Below are 11,938 nucleotides of genomic sequence, written 5' to 3' on the forward strand. Positions count from 1 at the left end.
TATTTAGTATATATATATACAGCTAGTATCCAAGAAGATTGTGGCCTTAAAAGAGATTAAAAAGTAAAACACTGGTGAAATATCCTAGAAACCACCCTTCCCATTTTCTCTGTTGTCCTGCGTCAAGGGAAGCATCTTTTCTGGAACTCCTCTCGGCCATACTTTGACAGCTAATTAACAGGATGATGTGTGCGACATTGCTCTGATGTGACGGTTAAAAATTAGAACTGAAAGAGGAGATTACGTTTCTATTAATACGATTTTAGTTTGCTCTTTCCACACCTTAGTCTTATGGCGCGCAATCAAAGTTCACTGAAACTAGGAAAGAGTAAAATTCGCTATTGCATACAAAACATCTCTGTCTCCAACACAATAACCCACAATGTGTTTAGTGTTGTTGTACAAAAAGGCGAGGGCGACACTGACAAATTAAGACAATATTCACCAACACCTCCATCCTGTTTGAGTGGAAGGTGAGAACATTAGTGGTAAAAGAGAATCGTCTGAGTAGCAAATCAAATTATAAATGCAACATCGCCCGTTTATTTTATTGCCAGCTGCAAGTTCTGCTATGAGTTGAAAATATTTTCTTCTGTGATTTTTTTTATAGACTTTGCTTGTATTTACACGTCATGTTGATATATTGATATTCAAAACACATCTGTGAAACACTATGTAATTGTCGACATTTTCATTTCACTCGAAGCATTTAGAGCTGTTGTTCTGTATTTTCCGTCTGTTAAACATTTATAGTTTTTCTTGTTCTTCCGTAACATTAAGAATAAGACAAGTGTACATAGGTTGATTTAAATTACATCCGGAGACGATAGTATACAAAGTGGAGGAAATAAAAGATTTGAGTTCATGCGCTTCCTTTTATATCATTCTTGTACCACTCATTTGACTAACGCTGTCGCACACATATCTGGTTTATCGACCTCCAGAACCTCTCAGACTGAAGGAAATGATGAAATTCAATCAAACCTCCAACGAATTGAGGTTGATTGATGACTTGGTAGTGTTCTGGCCATTGCAATTCCAAGGGAAATCAGATAGACTCTCTAAACATTCTCTGGGTGAGGCCACTGGGAAAGAGAAAAATACATCACAAATTCAGTAATTTGCACACTTGATGAACTGCAGAGGTAGTGTAGGACATCCATGGAGGCATACTGTAGATAGCAATATTAAGAACAAATTGGATTGAACACACCATAAAAATGTTCATTATCATTCATTCTTCCCCAGAGGATGAATCCTGCCTTTGGTGATCCCGTCTTGTCTCGTAGCACTAGCATGAGATTGACAGATTTGATGTTTTAGGGAAATATCTCCAAAAGTAGGATTGCCAAGGTATTTTGTACGGAAATTCATTATTGCCAGAGGATGAATCCTAATTACTTTGGTGTTTTACAGATGTTTTATCCAGTGCCATCAACAGGTACTTTTTTTCCTGAAGTATCTGAAGATCTTCAAGATGGACATTTATGGTCCCAGACAATGTATCCATACAACTTTGATCCCTTAACCTTTCCTCTAACAGCATTATGCATATGATATTTGGGATTTTGAGTGAAATGTGTCTACTATTGGACTACTATTGGATGGATCACCTGTAAAAGTAATGACAGTCCCATGAGCCTCAGGTGCACTTTGTGTTCAGTGCTTATTAGCAAAATGTTACCATGCTCACATGCCAAACAAAGCTGGTGAACATTTCGATAAACGTGCTAAACATCAGCATGTTAGCATAGTCGTTGAGAGCATGTTAGCATAGTCGTTGAGAGCATGTTAGCATTTAGCTCAGTGTACCTAAGTATAGCCTCACAAAGCTGCTAGCGTGGCTGTAAACCTTTAATACTGTATACAATCTATTGTTTGAGTTGCATAAGCTGCTATAATACACTCTACCAACACCTTAAAAATATTTATCCAGATCGATGTATTTCACACCTGTTTTAGATCATATGAGCTAACATTTACTTTATTTCATTTTGGAATTTATACCTGCAAATAACCGAACAGTTGAAAGAAGAAACTGCCTCAGAGAAACCTTTAAGTGCTCTTTGAGAACAGTTCATCCGGATATGGGTCTTTCCTATATGAAGATAAACTTTGAAAGTCACTCTCAGTCAAGGCTACCTCCAAATGTATTTGAGGCTTGGCAGCGCAGCTCCCTGACAGGTTGTGCCCCCGCTGCCCTAGTTGCTGCTTGGCCCTCCTTTACTCTGTATGGTGAAAGCACCGCTCAGTACTGGCGTGCCTGTGGAGAGGCTGTGTGTAGGGGGTGTGGGGTGGTGTTGCTAGTTATGTGTGTTGTGTGTGTGGGTTGAGAGGGCATGGCCCAAAACCAATCAAACAGCACTTGTGACTTGCATTTGCTCAATTTCCTGTAAATAAATTATAAAATCTCTCTGGTTAGAAGTCTTGATTGACTGACGACGGGCAAGGAGGGACAGGAACAGTCACGCTGCTTTGACTCCACCTGTATCTCAAAGTCATATATTTTGATGATTTTTACTGAGTAATTTCCACAAGATTAATTGCTCATTACTATAAAATATGTTACAACATTTCAAAGGGGATAAAAGATTCTCTTCACAAGATGACAAAATAACCATAATCCATCAGGGGCTGATGAGGTTGTTCATCCATATCGGTGCATTAACAACATTTTAGATAGATTTTCTGGATTTACCACATTTTTGGAGGGTTTGTTGTTATTGTTAGAACAAACAAAATGCCACACCTACTCACATTTTTAGTTCACCAAAAGATGTGCTAGTAATTCTAAATAATGAGGGCTCCTAAGCCTTGTTCTCAAGATAAAATAGGAAGTGACATAGCAACATTGCTACCGCATGTAACACTGTGATAAAGTACCTCTTTACTAATTGTTAACAAACTTTATCGTTTGCTTGAATCACCGTCACTCAAGGGTATGGATCAAGTGTGGTGTGTCGGTAGGGTGGGGGTAGCTGGATATTCTTCTTCTGACACTCTCAACGCGCCCACACAGGACGGTATGCGTGTCATGTGTGGGCGCTTGTTGACATGTCATCATGGATGTGCGCATTGGTAGCAGGAAGGCAGAGAATATATAAATGTGAGACAATGCCGAATCTTGTCTTTGTAGCCACCAGTCACATATTGTCACACATTTGCAATGTGTCTGAGCTTCATTCAGAAGATTGCTTTGGTAATTGTTCATGTTGGCAACTGCTTCAATTAGGGCTAACCTTAAAAACATTACATTGTAATCATTGCTCAATCAGTGAGGCTCATTAAAAGAGAAAGAGTACTCTACATCTGAGGGTTTGTACCATCAAACCTAACGAAAAACAACCGTCAGTGGAAAGCTTTTTGCTGGTGAAAAGCCACCAGATTACATTAGGAAAATCTGTGAGTTTATTTACATATTGATTATTCTTTTAATTAACTAAATTTACTGCATCACCGCATTGATTGTATTAAACTGGCCATTTTCTTTGTCATTAGTGCAACTTCCACCAGGACAATTAAAAGGTGATGTTAAGGTAAAAGCAGAGTGAACTGAAATACGCTAACTGCGATATAGGTTGTAGTGAAAACTAACCGTGGTTAACACATTCATACATATTTAAAGACACAAATTGTACATGCACACACATACACTACGCACACAGTTGCATGCAGGCACAGAGTGGGTACCTGCTGGGAATGTCTGTGGGTCTGGACATGACCCTGTCAAGAGTCTTCAGGAGATTAATTTCCCAGGCCTGTTTTCTGAGATAAAAATTGAGACGGAATTTGAAATGTGAGACGTGGGTAACAAATCCAAAAATGATATATATTTCCAAGGGATTAAGGAAATCAGCACATTTCTCAGTCGCTTCATTTGTCCTTTGTTTCAGTCCAATATTTAAAGGACTTTTAGCCTTGTCAGAATGTATGAAGTTGCTATAGGAATTTCCAATGGTAGACAATAGCGATGCAAAATGAAGCTTGGGATTCCATGCAATGGTAATCAGCCCCCCCCCCCCCCCCCCTCCAAAAAGAGCCATCCTAAGTAATTTATCCTCCAAAGTAATTTCAGTATTTATGGGATTCACCTTCAAAATGTGATGCAGCATGCAGGTAGAAAAAACATAGGAAATGAGAAATCCAGTGAGAATGAGGGTGAGGGGGAAAAAAAATCCAAAGTAGGAGTCATAAAGTAAGCACAGTCTGCCATCCGCACAGGTCTCATGTGACCTCCACCACCAGTGCCCTACAACCTTCACATCTGACAAAGCTGGGAGGACACAGTGGAAATATGAGGCTGTCTCAGCCACCTCCATATTTGAATGCACTCATTATATCTCTGTCTGGATAAGAGCATCTGTTAAATGACTGCATAGTAAATTGTGTGCTGAGGACAGCAGACTATAGGGCAGATAAAGGAGCTTTGTCTTAGTTACATTTCAGCAGGTAGCAGCATGGCTTAGACTGCCAACAGGTTTTGCTACTGCGCAAGCCTAATGGTGGATGACTGAGGGGAGGAGAGGGAGTCGCTGGGAGAAGACATGTGATTTTCCACTTGTCCAAGCAGTTTTCTGTGAAATCATACAAGTCACCTTGCACTTTTTCCAAGGAATGTACTGCACAATATAGATTTAGAAATATGCATTATATTTCAAATTATTCCAAATATTAATCATATAACGGCGATTGCAGGTCTTTGACAGTTAAGGCTGTGTTCATGCCAGCTTTTTACAATAATGGCTCTTTAAATTGTTGTGATTGTTCCAACATCGACAGATAGGAGTTTGGAAGGTTGCTTTGTTGGATTGTTTGAAGAAATAGAACATGTGTTAGAGCTTTGGATTGAAAACAACATGATGCCGCCCGTAGTTTCAATGTATTTGTCACTATTCAGTGGGACAGTGGGTAATATTTTCCCCCAGAAAATGTGAAGAAAAAAAGGATTTATGAAAGTCATAGTGTTAGTGAATGGAGACCGGACAATATTTAAAGGTCCCCTGTGGTGTTTTCTTGTAAACACACAATAGTTATGTTTACAATCAGTGTTCCTCACTAAAATACATTGCATGTGTCCTTGAGGTCCAACAAATATGCTCAATGCATCTATTTCCTCATAAAACATCTGGAAAGCTATTTTTTAAGATAATTTAAATTGTGTATTCTTTACATCTATTTTAACTTAACACATATTCAATACTCAAAACTTAGAACTGGTCTTAAATTGATACTGTTTCCTGATTGGTCTGATGGGTTGGTACTAATAAGTCAATTTGTTGTGTTTTGGACTGTCTGAGCAAGACTGTTGCTGCTCCTCCATCATTAAGTCAAGGCAACACTTGTTATTTGATAGAATAACTCCATCGTTACTAACTTTTATACTGAGAATATCAAACACTTGTGATTTATCTTCTGACTTCATATTCCTGTAGATTCGATATAGAAAACAACATGCATATTTCTAAAACCAAATGTCTTGGTTGATTTTTGGTGAATCAAATCCAAAATCCTGTTTGCATTAGTTATTTCTATTTTAGCATGCTGGGTCTTTTTTGTAATTCTTTGAATAGCTCTTTTGACATAAATTCGTTTTTTTTAATTTCAGTTAAAAATAATCAAATGCTTTCACATCATGCACCTCTTTCATTTATAAAATGATGGAGGTGTATTAATAAATGTCAGTATATCAATATTATAGCATATTGCAAAAAACATATCCCAACCACAAATTCTACCCATAAAGACATTTCCAGGTGAGATAATACAAGCTGAGGAAGCTAAAAAAAGAAGTAACTTTTTTTTTTTTTTTTTTTTCACTTCTGAGGATTGTGTGTTCGTACTTGAACATCATCCAGAACAGTTTTCTTGCAGCTGATCAGAATTCTTGGCTTGCCTTGCTCTTCGTTCAAACCTCCTATTTAAGGATTGCACCCCCTCGGAGCTATTGTACCAGTGCCACTGTGCTAATCAATCACAGACCACGCTGTGTGCAGCAGAGTCTATGTTTGTGTATGTGTGTGTGTGTGTTTCTGTGTGTGCATATTGCACATTCGTGAAAGGGTGTTTAGCTGATGCTATTCGAATGATTATGAGTCCTTAAACATCAAGCCTATTGCCAAATTGCCCTTGACAAACAGGAAATATGTTCTTAGCTAAGATAATGTGCTGCCTATTATTTTAGGCTATAGTGCGCTGCCAGAATGCAGGATTATTTGGAGCTTGCAGGGCGGCGGCAGCTGCACGCTTAGAGATACACAGAGCTGAAACAGGGAGCATCACCACCATTATGTTGCCAGTTATGGAGACAAGAAAGCAAATTGTAGGTTATACCTACAGGCAAAAGGAAATGCCTTTTGGCACCCCAGCACATATAGTATTTAAACATGCAACAATTCGATGCTATAAAAAAAGCAACAGGATTTACTTAGCCATAAATTAGTCATAATGATACACTCTAGGGCTTTAAAAAATAACTTTTACACAAGGTATGCTAGCTACAAAGATTTGCTTTGTGCTTTCATGTGGTCCAATTTGGGAGTTCTCCAACTCAATTTCCCACTAAATCTAAGAAAACTGTCTTTCTTCCGACTGGTGAGTTACATATCAAAAGCAGTGGGAGGAAAGGATATTACATATTTGCCAATAAAAATCAGTTATCATTATGACAATTCTTTTGACAATGATATAGAGGAATGTCTTAATGATTTAACTTTACTTTCATCTCATTCAACTAATTGCATGTTCTGAACATGAATAAAGCAGCATATAGCAGCAAACAACAATTTGCTATGGAAAGCTATGAAGAGATAGTAGAGTAATGTCTTCCTGAGCACAGAATGAAGTCACTCTCCCTCTGTGTGTGTTGTTATAGAGCTTCTCCTTGCTTTGTTGACATAGCTGGGCTTGTTGTGGGTGGTTTTGGTGCATATTTGTGCATGTGAGCGTGCCCCACTGGTTAGCTCACAACTGCCGCACTGCACTGCTCCTATACAGTGGTCACAGCTGATAATACAACTCCGTCGACATGTTGAGAGCCGTGTGCAGGCAATAGAAAAGCTCCCAGTCTCGGCTCTTTCACCTTTAAGACATGGAATAATATTAAAAACATTATACTTTCAAACTTTTTTTGTTTTGCCTTTGCTAAAAAAGTGATTGCAATAATGCTGGAATTCTTTTTTGCACATACAGTATATGTGCATCCATGTTGTTTTGTCCTGTATTTTTATGTCCAAAAATGTAAATCACTTCCATTCTGTGGAAGCAATACGTCATCTTAAACAAGGCTTTTAGATATCTATTGTCCTCCATATTTTCAGTACATGGCAACGTTTGTCTGAGGAAGAGACTGCAACATAAATCATTCACACATCCCACTATATGACATCTCCATGAACACGGATGCATGTGGCATTAGAGAATCTCTCCATGTGTCAATCTCATATGGCAATGCTCGACAGTAAAACAAAAACAAAAAAGAGCATGATGAATAAATACCCCTGCTGACATATATATGCACTGTACGTACACGCAGCTTAAGAGGATGCACGTTCCACAGTAAATCAAATGTCTTCCAACGAAACTGTCAAGTGAATCAGTAGTATATGTTAAGACTGGGAAGAAGGTTCAGGCAGAAATACTGAACTCAGGTTAGATTTAAACACAGTGCTGACTGTTAAATTAATATGACCTATGTGATGATATAGTGTGCTGTTTGATTTTTATTATCCAGAGGAAATTTTAGCAATACATTTCATTAAATGTTAACATAACATAGCATAATTGAAAAACAGTTACACTGTATTTTTTAAGATTTTCACTAATTATTTTTCTGCCCATGGACTAGTCGTATAATCGTTTCAGCTTAATATTATTTAAAATAAATGTTTTTAAATTGTATTATACTGGGCTGTATTATAGTGGGCTGCCCATGACAGGCGCCCGGGGTTCAGTGTCTTGCTCAGGGACACTTCGACACAGGACACATCCCAGCCAAGGATCGAACTGTCGACCTTGCGGTTACCAGACAACCCGGTGAGCCACGGTCGCCCCTGACTCATAATATGATGATTATTGATGCATTAACATGTAAGCTGCATGTAAATGTTGTTGCTTGTCAAGGTAAACAGATGATATAATATAAAATCTTAGTCAGCAAGGTAACTAGTAACTAGCTGTCAAATAAATGTAGCAAAGTAAAGAACACTATATCACCTTCTAAAATGAAAAAAGATAGTAGTACAAGTCCCTAAAATCTGTATTTAACTGTAGTACTAGTAAATGTAGCTGTTCACTTTCCACCAGTACATTTGGTTTCAACTTGCACAACTATTAATGCCAAGAAACAATTTCAGGTTTGGAATTGAGGTGTTGAGGTGCAAATATGCTTTATTATGACTTGCATGTCTTCATAATGAATGGATGAAGGGGCAAAGCAAATATGGAATATTAGGCTGCAAATGCTAGAAATGAATTAACTAATGTCATGTTGTAGTGCAAAGTCTTTCTTTAAGACTTGCACAAAACTTGCTCAAAGCATTACAGCAGGATATTATGATGGATGGGTGTCAAAGAGGGGAGTCTGGAAAGCTGGTGGAGCTTGTACCAATTAAACCAGTTTGTGTTTTGTGGAAAATTGTACAAATAAATGTCCAATAGATGACAATAAATAAATGGGAACACAGCAGCTGAGACCATTCCTGCATCGGAGGCTTGCCATGGCTAAAACCGTGTCAGCAAGTCTAACACAACAGATGCGTTGTACACCACCTGGCTGATGCATCCCACAGACTACAGCATTTAATCACTGACCCTTTGGCTCTGAGGGAGAAGGAGAGAGAGGCAGAGACTGCAATAAATGCCTCGAAATTAATTCTGAATCCATGACATGTCATATAAAGCTTTCATTTTAGAATTCTCATGTAGCGAAATGACCAAATGTATTACCAGCCAAGATTAATCCCTTTTATATAAATCCCTACATTTCCTACTTTGTCTTATAATGAGAGGGCCAGTGTGTCTTCCGGATTGTTCTTCCTTCCTACCTTAAAAGCATCAAATACTATATGCGGAGTGGTACACGATCTCATCCATCATGATCAATATCTCCATGTGACTGCCATATCATTGGAAAACAAAAACTCACCCCACTCGCTGTTCCCAATGATGCAGAAAATAAGGTAAAAGTCTGAACATTATAGACAATAAAAGTGAATTGGAAAGCCAAGTAAAACAATAAGTATCAACAAAATAGACAGCACATGTAATGGATTGTGCACAACAACCTTTTACATTATTTAATTCACCCCTTCAGGCGAACACAATCCATGCTGCATTACTGGTGTAGATCTTATTCGGTTTAAAATCTCATTACGTTTCTTCAAAATACGCAAGTTTGATTGCTTTGAGTAAAACATGATTAGAGGGAGGGTTTGACAGAGAAGACATTAAGATAAAAGAAGAAGTGGCAAAAAAATGTCCAACAGTCACATAACTAAATCCTCCAATAGCACCGAGTGTAAATTTGCTTTGGCAGGGGGTTTTGGATGGCTGAGGTCTGGAGAAGATTATTTTGCTGAGTGGAGTGACAGCTAGCTTGTGAGCAAATTCAGCTGGTTAAGCTTCTTCCAGGGAAGATGATATGTGGCTACAGTGACCCCACCATTTTTTGTATTTATTTTTTTAATCTCCCCTATCTCTGATTCATGTATTTTCTTAAAATCTCATTTGTAAAGAATCTCAATTTTTATATTTTGTACTTTTTAAAAGATGTGTGTGATTTAATGAATTGATTATTTCGTCAATTATTTGTTAATTTACTATTTCATTATCCAGATATACTGTATACCCTAGGAAATGATGTCCTCTGCCGCACCAACAGTAGTTAACACTGGCAGTGGTAATGTGTATTGTCTGTCATTTTTATCTATTCTCTAACGAGGATGAATTTTTCACTACAGTGAAGCTCGCTGAGTAATGTTCACCTCAGTTCCTAGGTCAATGTTCTCCTTGTGGATTTGGTTTTTATCAATAACACTGTCTGGGTGCATCTCCTTGTAAATAAAACAGCACAGAACCTTGAAATAATTTGGGCCAGTTAGAAGTAGCATTAACGACTAACGCTAGTGCTAACCCTGTGTCGACCCGTTCCTCTTTGTTACTTAACTGTGAGCGCACATCGCAAGATCTGGGTTCTTGGTGGCCGAGGATAAACTTGTCTTTTGATGAGACTTCTGTGATTGAATGCACCAGATCAGAACTCGACTGTGTCCGCATATGTGTGTCCACACTTGCGACCTGCCTGAACGGATGGTGATTGGATAGATTTTTCCGTGAAAGGAGCCGCTTTAACATTTCATTTCCTATACAGTAAATTCTTCACACTTCTCCGTTGTTATTACTGCTTACTCTTGGTACACTTATTTAATTGAAGAATAGCCGCTTAACAGAGCTCCGCAAATTTGGTGATAATACACTTTCTTCGCAATGAAGTTCCCCCATTATTGTGTTATTTAAAAGCTTTTATTTCTGAGCAGCAAAATCCGGAAACATTGGTTTGGAAGTTAAAGTAAAAAACCACGAAGAAGAGCAAAGCTGACGAAGCTGAAAAGGCAACTGAACATAAACACATACAGGATGTGGGTTGGGGCGCATATAAGAGGATGGTTTAATGCTGTCTGTCCACAACAATTCATTTTCATGTACCATATGCAACCAAGTAGCAAGACGTTTAAGGAGGAATTGTAATGGCACTTGGATTTCATTCATAAGCAACATGAAGTTCCAATGCGACGTGTATACTGCTAGATTGCCAGAGCACAAACATCATGACGTGGACAACTTAGATATTTATGAGAATAGATATGAACATAATACAATAAAGATAAATAAATGGAAAGATACAATTTAACACATAGCTGCTGGTGCAACAAAAAAGTTCTGTTATCAGTAAAATGCAATTCATCACAGAAAATTCCTTTGTTCAGTTGTCAGAAAAACAAACAAGCTTTGGTAGACAGCATGAAACGGTAATAATGTTGAATCCATCATATTTGCAAATGTATGTACCATCAGTATAGCTTTGTGCACGAAAAGGTCTGTACTGCCTATATACTGTATATAATCCACTACAGGATTAGGACCCTATGGAAAGGTTACTGTACAGTCCGTCCATATGGCTGTGGGAGGCCAAATAGATTTAATCACACATTTTGGCTCATAATCTCGTCATCAACTGGGCACGGTGTCTGAATGTTTTTTTTCTTTTTTTTGCAATGTAGCTGTTAGTCAAATGAGGCCAGTGCAATCAGCCTTGACAGATTTAGAGCATGTTACAAGCCCTGTTTGTCACAGGCTGTACCTGCCACTCAACAAGCAACAGAGAGAAAAAGAACAGGAGAAAGGAAATAAGACCATTTTGTCATTTGCCTTTTGAATATCTTTAGGTATCCTGAAAATAAGTAATTTTAGGCCCCCCTGGGGCTTAAATGCTGTGCCTTGATTTTGTTGAAAAGCACTGCCACCCACACAAAAAGGGTACTAATTCCATACTTTCTGCTAATTGCTTGTAATTGCCCACCCAACTTTATACAGTTCAAGACTGAACTTCTTATTAATAGTTTTGATTGATTTGAAGGAACTGCAATATCACATTGTCACATAATCACGATTTATCTGTTCTGTCGGATGAGTTTTTTAATAACATTTGAAGACAAACATATTTTTATTCATGCAGGTTGGAACTTGCCTGAATTTCCCTGTTTTGATTGGTTAGCGTACCATGTTTTCACCTGGGTCTGGATTACTGTTTGGTTTGTATAACTGAAGACAAGGCAGAAGAAGCCATGTCAGACAATGAAGAGCTTATATTTTCAATGCCTCTGCACACCTGCATCCTACCGTCCAAGTGAATCTGCGTCAAACCTTTCCAATTCGTCACATT

Source organism: Pholis gunnellus (genome assembly GCF_910591455.1).
Source record: "Pholis gunnellus genome assembly, chromosome: 10".
Taxonomy (NCBI): Eukaryota; Metazoa; Chordata; class Actinopteri; order Perciformes; family Pholidae; genus Pholis; species Pholis gunnellus.